This window comes from Galeopterus variegatus, unplaced genomic scaffold (assembly GCF_000696425.1).
Source record: "Galeopterus variegatus unplaced genomic scaffold, G_variegatus-3.0.2 Scaffold58, whole genome shotgun sequence".
In the NCBI taxonomy this organism is placed as follows: Eukaryota; Metazoa; Chordata; class Mammalia; order Dermoptera; family Cynocephalidae; genus Galeopterus; species Galeopterus variegatus.
In genome coordinates, this window is record NW_007726169.1 from 21,599 (window position 1) to 32,120 (window position 10,522).

General features: G+C 39.2%; 1 protein-coding gene across 1 annotated transcript in view; it reads left to right on the plus strand.

Annotated features, from left to right (window-relative positions):
* The first annotated feature begins 662 nt into the window (after positions 1-662).
* The window catches only part of RSPRY1 (ring finger and SPRY domain containing 1), a 51,754-nt gene continuing 41,894 nt past the window's right edge, over positions 663-10,522 (plus strand). The window contains exon 1 of the mRNA XM_008574679.1: positions 663-1,053. The gene's annotated coding sequence lies outside the window, so the exon portion shown is untranslated. The remainder of the gene's footprint in view (positions 1,054-10,522) is intronic.

The window sequence follows — 10,522 nt, forward strand, 5'->3', positions numbered from 1 at the left end:
GATACTGGGCGAGCGCGCGAACCGAGAACAGGCCTGACCCTAACTCTAGCAGCAGCCGCAGCTGCCCATTTCCTCAGCCGAGGAGCCCAGGTTTCGCCGCCTGGCCAGGACCCATGCCACACTCACCTACCAGCGCGCGGGAGGCGAGACTCCCTCACCTCGGCGGCGCCCACCCCAAACCGCCACCACAAAGGGCCCTTGCACTTTAAAAAAATAAAGAAAGAAAAAAAGAGAGTCAGGAAAAAAGAAAAAAATTAGCCTTTGCTTTTGTATTTCTTTGACCCTTCTGGGCTTCCGGCTCCTCACCGCCACAACAAAGTTCCGCCCCTCTTCCGGCGGCGTAACCCAATCCACACTTCTCTTCCTTCCAGGAGCCCGATGGAAATCCGGTGCTCCAAACACAAGCCGGAGACACTTGATTGGGCTATTCACACCTCAGCAAGGGGATTGGCCAGCTCATGTCTGGGGGGGCGGGCCAGCCCGCGGCACCACGTGATATAGTTTCTGAAATATGATTGGCTGTCAGGGAGAGGATTTGCCACCTAGGAAGGGGCGTTTCCTAGGCGACTGAGGGAGGGCCGGGGCGGTACGAAGCGGGGGTGGGCCCTGCGCGTAATGGCAGTGTGGTGGCCTCGCGTCCATCTTTACCGCTCTCTCGGACCTGTCACAAAGGACTCGCGCCGCCGCCCCCTCCCTCCGGTGGGCCCGGAAGCTGGAAAGAGTCGGTGCCGCATCCTGGCCGCGCTGCTCTAGGAAAGCCCCTAGGGGTGCGGAGCGGGAGGGAGTCCGAGGGCTGTGGACATCTGTGACCGAAGAGAACAGCCGCTCGAGTGTGAAGCGGGGAGACTGGACTGGGGCCGGAGTCTGGGAAAGGGCCCGAGAGACGGTGGCGTTGGGCAGAGCCCGGGAAACAGCCGGGAGGTTCTTCACCAAGGCCGGTGCTGAGGGCGCCTGAAGAGGTTCCTGGAAGAGGGTGTTCCCCTTTGGGGAATCTTGACCGGAAGAAGCTCTTGGGGTTGATCCTCTGAGAAGGCTGCGGCTAACGGGGCCCAGGTGAGAGGCAGGTATCTCCTACGAAGGCTTCTGGTATTGAGGGGTGCTCCTCAGGGGTGTGCGAGGCAAAGGGGGTGATGGGAGGACGCTTTGGGGGGGTTTCCTTTTGTGGAGTTGCGGTTTAGGTGGCACGGGTGGGAGGCAGACCTTCCCCACAGAGATTTTAAAACGGTGGGGTCGGGATGCCACAGAGAGAGAGGGGCTAGGAGGTGGGAGGGAGCCGGAGCTAGCAGATTCTTCTACTCTGGAGGGCCGAGCTAAAAATTGGGTAAGGGACCTTGGGGAGAGGACACTCCCATCAAAAGGAAAGCCCTAGTGGGGAGTGTGAGAGGGAAACGGGAATGGCAAGGGTTCTTCTCTCTCTCTGGGGACTACCAGGTGTCCTAGACACAGGATTCAGCTGCTTCTGGGCTTAGTGTAGGGATGGAAGGAGTCCATCCCACTAACACGCTCTGCGTGATTCCAGATTAGGTGTTTGTCTCTGCCTGCTGCCTCATTTTCCTTGTCTTTGGGGAGGAAGACCGGGGCAGAGATGGTCGGCTGAAACTCAGATCCTATCTTGTACAGCTGTCGGAGTGAGGTTGCTCCCCCTGGAATGTTGTACTTTAAACTTTTGGGAGGGTTGGAAGTGTCTATTATTGACTGAGTAGAGTCCCGCAGTTTGCCAGGCCCCTCACCTACCATCTGCTTGTCCTTAGAGGAGTGACTTCACCGCCTTGGGTCTCTTCTGTAAAATAATCAACGCAGTTTGTGAAAGTACTTTGCAAGCTACAAGCTGGGTGAAAGTCAGGTACTGTGATTCTACTATCAAATGGGTTACTGTTGAGGAATAAAAGTGAAGGCACTTTCTAACTGTAACACAGTACGTAGGTGTTGTCTATCACCTGTGCAGTGCTGGGAGCCATATTGTACTGAAAGTTTCAAGGCTCACAGCTTTTTAGGTCATATTATAATCTAAACCCATGATTTCAAACCCTGTTTAGATGGGGGTGGAGGGATTTCTGGTGTTTGCTCCCAGAGTGCTAATTTACTTTGAACTTCTAGTGGTGCTGGCAGGACTTAGCACTATAGTATAATCTTTTCCTTCATGAAGTTTTTCCGGCAGGACTTAGCACTATAGTATAATCTTTTCCTTCATGAAGTTTTTCCCTGACAGCTGAAATTTTCCTACAATTTGATCTCAGTGTTGTAAACCGCCTCCATATATATATATATATATATATATATATATGTGTATATATATATATATATATATATATAGCCTTTGGATGTGTAGATAGTGAATATTATCCATCCTCCTTCAGCTGTGATTTGTAAATTAGACCAGACTGCCTTCTTTTTTCCTCCATAAATATGATGTCTTGTGGTAGCCCCAGATTATAGATTATGAGGTCCATTGGAGATTGCTTTTAAATTTCTCTTCCACAATGGTTCTTTCTATTTTTCACCTTATGTAGAGTTTGTATTTCCTGGGATGACATCTTGCTTGGTAAATACCTCTGTGAGGTTATAAAATACTTGTGTCCATGTGTGACTTTTCCCTAATGCTTGGTTAGTAGCATTTATTAGAGCTGGTTTTCCAAATATCAGGTAATATATTTGTGATTTTTGAAGTAGGGTGTTTTCTGTTTTAAAACTGATCTGAATTTCCTGTTTTTCTAATCGTATATTCCATGGCTCTTTTAAAAAAATATCACCGTAGTGATTTTTCTGAGCTTTCTGATTTCCCAGGATATATGTTGTCCTTAATGTCTTTCTCCTTTTTGGTGTTTTTACAAGTCCTTAATTATTTCTGTACTCAGTGATTATTTTTAAGTTATTGATTATAGGAAGTGTTCCAGCATCCTCTATATGGACATTTTTCTGCTTTGTCAGAAAACAAAACAAAACAAACTTTTCATTTGGCAAGCATCAAGGGGAAATAAATACTTAGCATTTTGTAAAATAGTGTGTTGTTTTATAGTGAATAGGTAAAAGACAACTCTGAAGTGTGTTTTGGCAAGAGTTTTTTTTAAAAGATGACCGGTAAGGGGATCTTAACCCTTGGCTTGGTGTTGTCAACACCATGCTCACCCAGTGAGCAAACCGGCCATCCCTATATAGGATCCGAACCCGTGGCCTTGGTGTTATCAGCACCGCACTCTACCGAGTGAGACACGGGCCGGCCCCGGCAAGAGTTTAACAAAAAAAAAATCATGTGTTTCTAAAGTGCACTTACAACTTAGTGTGTTTCAACTCATGAGCTTAATTCATTCTTTCAAGAATTGTATGAAGTAATGTGTTATAACAAAGTGGGAAATCCCTTTGCATCCTTTAAAATACAACTTTCTTTGGTATTCTAATATCTGTATAATTTGGATAAAGTATTAGGAATTCTTGAGGATGATTATCACTATGACACTACTTTAACCTGGAAAGTTTTGTGTGTTTTGTGATGGGATCCTTGTAAAGTAGGATATGATAGTTACAGGATTGCAAAAGTAGGTTGAAAGTCAAGGGCCGGCCCGGTGGCACACTGGAGAGTGCGCCGCTTGAACCCGCCGAGGGTTCGGATCCCATGTAGAGACCAGTTCCCGCTCACTGGCTGAGTGCGGTGCGGGCACAACACCAAGGGTTGCAATCCCTTTGCCAGTCGCGACACCGAGGGTTGCGATCCCGTTACCGGTCAGTAAAAAAGACAAAAAGGAAAAAAAAAAAGAGTTATTTGGGGATGGCAAACTCTGGATTTAATTTCTCTTTAAGCTCTTGGTATTTTCAAGGCATTTGCCGTTGAATTTGGATAGTTTTTTTCCTGGTATTCAAATTAGAAAATTGAAAAACAGAATAGTCAGGAAGTAATGAATGCCAAAACTTGGGCCTTTAGGAGGAGAAAACTAAAGGCTTTTAGGAGTACAAAAGAATGAATATTTTCCCTTTGGTTTATCTGTTTTATAAGTCACCTTTGAAATACTTTTCTTGCCAACCTTTATGATTAGGAAAAAAATACAAATTTGTAATATTTTACTCTCAGTGTCCATTCCAAAAGGGAGTGGTTGCTGGTTAAATATGTAAAAGTAGTAACCATAGATAAATGTATGATATGTACAACGTTAAATCCGGTAAAGTTATGTTATAAATAGTGGTGGACTCTTTGAAAATATTCTCCTTTATCTGTTTCTGAGCTTTTGAAAACTAAGAATACATTTGACATAGCAAGGAATTGATGCACTCCTTAAGTTTGTTAAGGAATGAACTCTGCATGTAGCTCTCTTAGTGCTTGAAATTACAGTTTCCAAGCATAATTTCATGGGTCCTTTTACACCTCAAATAGAAGGTTTGAAATAACTTACTCAGCACGTATATTATTACCTCATAGTTTAATGTTTCAGTGTTAGTTTTTCTTCTTACCCCTTCCACCTCCTGAAAAATTGTTTCCTCTCTTGTGTTCCCTTAATGCAATGATTTTCAAAATATGGTTCCTATTCCACCCCTCCTCATGGGAAATGCAGCTCCTTTTTTTAAGTTCTTATTCCTTTATAGTTATTCATACTTATACCTACGGGCTACTTATTAATAATCTACAAAGTGAATTATTGGTTACTAAAACATGGTATTTATAACCCAAAACTAAGCCAAGTTAGAGTTTACGTGGTCTCTAATACCTTTATCTCTCTAGGAAGTCTGTCCTAGGAAGCTTGGCACCAGTGGAAAGCTTCACACATGTCATATGCAGAATGAGGATTCCTGCAGTATTCAGGAAGGGTGTTTGGTTTGGGGTGCATCATAAGTATTGTCTCAAAAAGATCATTTTTTCCTCTTGGTTTTTCTTTTTTTTAGAATTACTACTTAGCTTCATCTTTATCAATTTAATGTATGGGCTTTTTCGGTTAACCTTTCCACTCTGTGGGTAGGGATATTTGTACCAGCAATATTTTGGCTTATAATTTAAGACATGAATGTATTGCAATGCAAATGTAAGTTCTGTATTCCCCTTTTGCTAATGCTATTTATATAGTGACCTAAAAACTTGCTTATACAGAGATACTCAATGTTATCAAGTTACTTTTCCCTGGAAAATTGGTGGAGTGAGAGGCCTATTTCTAGTGGACATGTTGCTTTATCCATAGGCTTTGGGTAAGGAGCTAAGTATGTTGTCTATTGCTGTCCTTCGTCCTTAACCCCACCACCTTTGCCAAAAGCATGAGGGACATTTTTTCATCTTTGCTCAGTACCTGGCATATAAGTTTTTCAGTTTTTCAAAGTGGTAAATATTTTGTAAACACTTTCTATTTTTACAGATTTTAAAATAAATTCACTTAAAATATTTGTTGAATACCTATTAAGTTCTAATAGGTATCCAATTGAGTATGCAATTGAATGTTTTTAGACACCATTTTAAGTTGATGTCATTATGTGTTGTTATTCATGCTGTTTACATATTTTGTTTGCTTTCCTTAGTAGCAAAGAGTTTTCTATAATAGAAAAATCCTTTTTCTTAAGATTTGTGTGTGTTTGAATAATACAGCTATATGATTTTCTGTTATTTGGTCTCCTGGGGGGAAAACCCCAAATAGTGTGGAATTAATTATATTTGTTTTTCTTCCCTGTACTGCAGCCATCATTAGCACTTACCTCAGTTCTTCCTTAGTATTTCCTTTTTGGGTCCAAGGCAAATTTTTCAATCCTTAAGACTTCAAGCAGGGATTTATTTACTTATCCTTTTTTACTATTATTTGCTTCTGGAAATTCCTAACTCTATCCTAGGCCTAAATTTTATTTTTTAATACATTTTTGTTGAATGCTAAAAGAATTTGTCTTTTCTCCTTTGTACTGTTTCAGGTCAGGACTGTATTCTATAATTCTTTCTGCCATACGTCTCACCTGACCAGAGGCATAACTGCTACTGGGTTAAAAAGCTCTCAATATAGGGGAAGTTTTTTCCCAGATACTCTTTATCTAACAGTTCAACATAAAAATTATCTTTTTTTCCCTCAAAGTTGTACTTGCTTAAACCAACTTCAGTGCCTAAGAAGTATCAGAATCGTCCAGTGTTTTTCCCAGACTACTCAAAGGTTACAATCCAAGGAATAATAATACCCTGTGTGACTTAAACCTCGTGCTCAGTGCCACTGTAAATAGATAGTTGTTGACACCTGGGTAACATGTAAAAACACCTTATCAAGGCTACTTTTCCTTTTAGGGGAAAAGTGAAATTCCAACCAAATATTTCTCAATCTTTACCCTCTTTTCCCCCAACAAAATACCAGGTGGTTAGAGTCTATAGACAGAAACACTCTTTTTTTTTTTTTTTTTTTTTTTTTTTTTTTTTTTTTTTTTTTTTTTTTTTTTTTAAAAGGTGTCGCCCCCACTCCTCGCTCAGCCAGTGAGCGGCGGGTCTGTACGTGGGATCCGAACCCTCGGCGGGAGCGCCGCTGCGCTTCCCAAGCGGCGCACTGTAGCAGTGCGCCACCGGGCCAGCCCAGAAACACTCTTTTTATAAAAACATCTTTAGGTAGATTCTGTTTCAACTAGCGTGTGCACTCTGATATATATCTACTTTTTCCTATCTGCTTATTTCAATACCAAATAATCAGTCTTGTTGACTTCTGAGTTTTTTCCCATTTAAACACAATATTCAGTAAGAAATTATGGTCTTTGGGGAGTCCTGCAAGATATTTTTTAAGCAAATATATTTCTGGGTAACGTTCTCTATCTTGATCAGGTTTGAGTACACAGGTGTATGCATTTGACAAAACTCAGCACATATTAGGGGTCTTCAAAAGTTCCTGGAAGGATTGCATTTTAATTCAATTTTTCCACAAACTTTTTGAAATACCCTCATATATGCCTAAGATTTTTCACATTTCATTACATATAAATTTAACTTCTAAAGACATCTAAGTCTGTTAAGTGATATGCATATTATTTAGGGGGAAATATACTGGTGACTGCAATTTACTTTGAAATACATCAGAAAAAGTAGATGGATTAATGATAAATACAGAGATAGGTATGTGATAAAGCAAGTACAGTGAAATGTTAATGGTATAATTTAGGTGGTGGGTATATAGGTGTTCACTGTTTATAGTGAATTTTAATTCACCTTTGCTGTATGTTTGAAATTTTTCTAAATAAAATGTTGGGGAGACAGTAAATGTGACACTAGAAACTATCACTTGTAACATACTTACTGTCTTAGGGAATAAAATCTGAGGACATTTTTTAGTGAGAGAAAATTGTTCAAATTTCTGGTATGTTATACAGGACATTGTTGCTATACATACTATTTGATTTAGCCTTTGGGGGGCAGGGGGTGGAAAAATGCTACATCCTATAACATTATTTTGGAATGATGAGGTGAATATTACAGCAATAGTAATTTTGTGCCCAAAGTCTGGGTTTTTTCCTTAAGGTCATTTAACCAGCTTCTTCTTTCTTGACAGCATAGTTTTAAAGTTTTATTTTCATGGAAAAGAAAGTGTTCTTTCTGTCACTGATCTGTATTATGACTGAATGCAAGCAAATATTTGGAGAGATGAATCATTGATTCCTGAACCATTTGTTACAGAGGGTTAGACCAGTTTGCCAGATGTCTCTGTGGTGAGTTGTTTATGATGGTAGAGGTCTATGTTTTGTACTGACAATGAGTACCAGAACCTCAGTGCTTTATCATGAACTTACTGAGACACCAAGTTTGATATTTTTTCTTCTCAGAACAGCTTTAAAAAATATAAAATGTAAAAATCTAATAAATCATAAATTATATAGAAATGGAGAGAATAGTCTTTCTTTTTTAAAAAAGGGAAGGATCAAAATTAATAATACCACACGTCACAGGAATAGATTCGTAAAGGAAATGTTTGATAATTATGTTCTTGTAGCATAATAGTTATCAAGAGCATAATGATTTAAAAAGCATTGCCAGGGCCGGCCTGTGGCTCACTTGGGAGAGTGTGGTGCTGATAACACAAAGGCCACGGGTTCGGATCCCTATATAGGGATGGCCGGTTAGTTCACTTGGGAGAGCGTGGTGCTGACAACACCAAGTCAAGGGTTAAGATCCCCTTACCGGTCATCTTTTAAAAAAATTTAAAAAATAAATAAATAAAGCATTGCCATTCATATGGAAAGAATAAGCAATGGCATCCAGTGATAAAAATTATCGTTAAATCAGTTGATGATTGCCACAGCCACTGATGTGATAGTTGTGTGTATTTAAATTATGTGACTAGCTTTTTTTTGTCCCAAAATTGACTTCAGCTAATGCTGAGTAGTCTTCAAAGTTAAGGTGAAATATATAGGTATTACAGATGTGTTGCCTTTACAAAATCTCTAGTCTTACTCATTTTCCATTCCATTCAGTCTGTCAACCCTGGATGATATTACCCGTAAGCAGGATGCCATCTAAGTTTATTATGATAATTCACAGGGTGGATCTAATGGGAAATATATACAACTTTTTTTTTTCATTGTGTTGATATGTACGATACATATCACTAATGTATATAATTGTTTTCTAATGGTTATTTTGGCTGACCTCTACAAAGGACTATGTTCAGATATAGTCTCAGTTCATTTTTCTGGAAAGGGAGATTAACATTTTGACCCCAGAAGAATTACCCTTTAGTATTTAATTTTGTCTCTTTATTCAGTCAGTAGTTCCTGCCTGCTGTGCCAGGTTCTGTGTTAGGTTCTAAAGCACACAGATATCCAGACCTGGCTGCCATCAGAATCACCAGGGGAGCTTTTAAGAGAACACAAGCTTGGGCCACATCCTAGAAATTTTGATTCTGGCTATTTGGAGTCGAACCAGGGTTTTGAATTTTAATAAGTACCTTAAGAGATTATAATGTCATGTTTGGGATGATTAACCTACAATCCCTCTGAGGTTCTTTGTCTAAAAGTATAGATAAGTAAAAATTATTTCTGTACAGGGTACATAAGTTCTATAAAAGATAAATTCTTTAGTTTTCTTAGTGCCCCTAACTCAAGTCTTAGTCCAGAGTCCCCCTCCCAGATAATTACTTCTGATTAGATAGGTGCTCATTTTATAATAACATCCTGCATTTTTGGATCTGGTTTAAGCGTTAGGCATTGTGCCACATGTATTACATGCATTTAATCTTCACAACACTACTATTCCTATCTCCATTTTTCAAAGTGTGTCAACAGTCAGGTTCATTAGGATACATAGTGGTAAATGTTGCAGGGCTGAGACTTGAGCCCAGGTCTATCTGACTACAAAGACCTTGTACTGTGCTGTAGGTGGCCTCTGGCATCCGGTGCAAAATCTGTAAACTGAGTGTTACTGTCTTAAAACAATGGTTTTTGGAAAGTGGGCCACATAATGCTTTTTTTGAATTAAAGTTGTCTAAAGTGTAATAGTTTAGCTTTATCACCCAATCTTTTGCCTACGGTAGTCACAATTTCTCTGTGAAAAGTGTCACAAGTGACACTCATTTTCAAATGAAAAACCACATTTTTAGTGCTGAATAAATCTAAAAGATCATATATTTCATTCATTTATGTGCTCTGCCTGTGGCTGTAACCCTCAAGAGTACTCTGTGTGCTTATTTCAGAAATTTTTTAAGGGTGACGGCTCTTGTTTTGTTCCTTGTGTTTTTCATAGAGTTTCTTTCCTTTGTGGAATACTGCACAGCTTCCTCCACCTAATTAACCTCCTCTTTTCACCTGGTCTTTGTAGCTAGTCCTTTTTTAAAAAGTCTTTGGTTTTAAAGTATTTGAAAACTTTTTAAAAACAACTCTATTTCCTTCTCTGACAAATTTTATAGATGACATCATTTTCTGGGTCATTTAAGGTAAATGACTCTTTTGAAAGTAGTTGACCTGAAATACACTTGAGTTCAATTTGTAGATAGAAAAATAAAAACCTTTAACTTTTATCTTCTCACCTCCAAATTTAATCAGATTTTTAAAAATACCTTGAAAGTAGTTGACCTGAAATACACTTGAGTTCAATTTGTAGATAGAGAAATAAAAACCTTTAACTTTTATCTTCTCACCTCCAAATTTAATCAGATTTTTAAAAATACCTGCATGCATTGGCTTCTTCCAGTCACCTTGAAATTGTACTAAATGGAAATCTGCATAAATTAATTATTCTATATTCAGTTTATATAGCTATAAGAAAAGCATTTTGGATAGAATAAAGCTTAAGAATTTGAGATCCAACAAATTTCTTTTTAACTTACTTCTTTCCTCATGGGCACCCCAAACATTACTTCTTGTTAATTATTCTAAATAGCTTTATAAGTGTTGGCATTAAAGTGAACTTTATAGGGTCCTCTGTTTTCTCCCTTTCAAGGCTTTGTTTTCTGGGACTTAAGCTCACATTCTCAAATCATTGTGTTATTTTTAGGACCTGATTAGTCTCCCTTCTTCAAGTATGCCTTCCCCAAGTTAACATCTCTGATTGGATTGAATCTGTTATTTGCATCTTGTGTCCCATCTCACCTTCCATACTGATTGT